Here is a 3,101-nt window from a genome sequence, read left to right on the forward strand (position 1 = left end):
TATTAGTTTACTTTTATAAAAATACAAATATATATATATAAGTAATATTATTATTATAAAGGGGGTTTTTACCGTTTAATGACCGGTTTGTCGATTTTAAAACTTTAGTCGCAGTTAAAACCTAATGTAAAATATAAAATACAAGACTTAAATTAAAGCGTAAAGTAAATAACGATAATGAAATTGCGAATAATAAAAGTGCGATAAAATTAAATTGCGATAATTAAAAAGTACGATAAATAAAAGTGCGATAAAATAACAATAAATAAAAGTGCGATAATTAGAAGTGCAATTAAATATAAAATAAAGTAAATTAAATATGAAATAAAAGAATTATGCTTATTTAAACTTCCGTAATCATGATGTTTGACGTGTTGATTTTAGTTTTATGCCCATGGGTTAATTGTCCTTTGTCCTGGATTATTCAATATGTCCGTCTGGTTTTTGTCCATAACAGTCCATCAGTCATAAATATAAATTGCAAGTGTCCTTGTCAAATTATTATTATACCCGAAGATAAATATTCCAACTAATTGGGGATTCGAATTGTAACAAGGTTTTAATACTTTGTTTAATGAATACACCAGGTTATCGACTGCGTGTAAACCAAGGTTTTACTACTTTGTTAACAATTACACCAATTACCCTTGAATGTAATTTCACCCCTGTTTTAATTATTCTAGTGGCTATTAATCCATTCCCGTGTCCGGTTAAATGAACGATTATTCGTACATATAAATACCCCGCCCATCGTGTCCGATCGAGTGTATATGGTAATTTATAGGGACGCCCAATTGTAAATCTTTATATTAACATTAACAAACTTTCATTTAGTTAAACAAATATAAAGCCCATTAATAGCCCATAGTCTAGTTTTCACAAGTGTCGTTCTTTTGTCCAAACCCCAATTATGGTACAAAGCTCAATTACCCAATTTTAGTAATTAGCCCAACATCATGATTACTTCGTTTTAAACAAGCATAATAATAACTTAGCTACGAGACATTAATGTAAAAAGGTTGAACATAACTTACAATGATTAAAAATAGCGTAGCGTTACACGGACAGAATTTCGACTTACACCCTTACAACATTCGCTAACATAACCTTATTATTAGAATTATAATTAAAATTAAAATATAAATTATAAATATAAATATATTACGTATATATTGAGAGAGATTGAGAAAATAAGATGTAAAATTCGATCAGAATTCGGTTGGCTTTATAGCCAGAAGTGAATTTTGGGGCTCCGCGACTCGCGGCAAAATACCCTTAAAACTCCGCGAGTCGCGGAGAGGTATTTACAGTTTACACCCTTGGAGTTTCCTGCTGCCGACGGTTTTAAATATATATATATAATATATATATAATTAATATAATTAATTATATATTATATTATATTTATATATATAGTTAACTTGTAATTTTTAGTCCGTTGCGTCGAGCGTTAAGAATTGACTCTGGTCCCGGTTCCGGATTTTCGAACGTCCTCGCGTACAATTTAATATCTTGTACTTTGCGTTTTGAATCTTGTACTCTTGTGATTTTGAGACGTTTCTTATCAATAATTGGAACCTTTTTGATTGTCTTTTGTTCTTTTGAGCTTTTTGGTCGTTTGCGTCTTCAATTCGTCGAATCTGTCTTTTGTCTTCACCTTTTATTATTTAAACGAATATCACTTGTAAATAGAACAATTGCAACTAAAAGCTTGTCTTTCTTGAGGAATAATGCTATGAAATATATGTTCGTTTTTAGCATTATCATAGGCCATCTAAAATTTTACTGTTTCCTCTGCATTTAATGCAGTCATATCTGAATCGTCGATTATCAATCCGAGGTGTTTTTGGGCGAATTGTGTTTTTAGATGATTAAATGCTGATGATAACATGGCGGAGTATGAAAGGTTCCCCGGTAACGATGAGGAAAACCAATTGTATATATCAAAGTTATAATAAGTCTTATTCGAATGAAAGGTCGAAGTTGTTCTGCTGAAGCTGCGACAAAATTGGCTACTTTGAAAAGGAATCGTAAGGTTGTTTTTGCTAATAAATGCTAAAGAATTCGTCGCGGTACGTGTTAAACTATGACTTTGGGTTCAAGAGTTTTTTCATGTGTATAGATCTTTTCTTCTGTAGATGAAGTGCGGTCGGTTCAACTTCTCGATTGAGGTATTTTCAAGAATCCTGATAGGTTTGTACGCGGATTGTAAACGTCGAGATACAAATGAGGTTTAGGATGAAATCAAGTGGCAAACTTGAAGAATTGTTTAGTTTCATATGTTATAATCAATATTTTAATTCATTTTAATTGTCCAAAGTTAGCAGTCCAATAGTCCAGTTGTCCACTAGTCCAATATATTCATATATAATTTAATATATAATATTCGAATTAATTAATACGTATCGTGACCCGTGTACCGGTCTCAGTATTGATCACAACTCAAACCATATATATATTTTGAAATCAACCTCAACCCTGTATAGCCAACTCCAACATTTACATATAGAGTGTCTATGGTTGTTCCGAAATATATATATAGATGGGTCGATATGATAGGTCGAAATCTTGTATACGTGTCCCGTTATTTAAAGTGCGTAAAATAAATAACAGAACTTAAATGACAATAAATTAAATTGCGATAAAATGTAATACGGAATTAACAGTTAGCTGGGAACAGTTAACTAGGAACAGTTAGCGTGGATTCCTAACAGAATTTCTCATAATTAATTTGTTTGTTTCTAACACTATTTATTTTGTCCAATGTTTTCTTCATTATGCCACTTGTTGGATTCTGATAGATAAAAATCCAAATATGAAATTTGAATAAAAATGGTTATTCGGTGGTGAACAGATACGAATATCGGTGGTTGTAAGTAGAATAGCAAATGACCGTTGAATCAGATTCGAAGAATATACACTGTAACTTATTAATGTGAGATCTAAATATTCCTCGGGTACTACCTACCCGTTAAAATATTTTCATCATTAACAGTTTGTACGAAAGAATTTTTTTTTTAATTACAATCTTTATGAAAATATACTTGTATATATATTTTCTTCAGATGTAATCATGGATCTAATGAGTCAATAAGATATTA

This window comes from Rutidosis leptorrhynchoides, chromosome 5, assembly GCF_046630445.1.
Source record: "Rutidosis leptorrhynchoides isolate AG116_Rl617_1_P2 chromosome 5, CSIRO_AGI_Rlap_v1, whole genome shotgun sequence".
Classification (NCBI taxonomy): domain Eukaryota; kingdom Viridiplantae; phylum Streptophyta; class Magnoliopsida; order Asterales; family Asteraceae; genus Rutidosis; species Rutidosis leptorrhynchoides.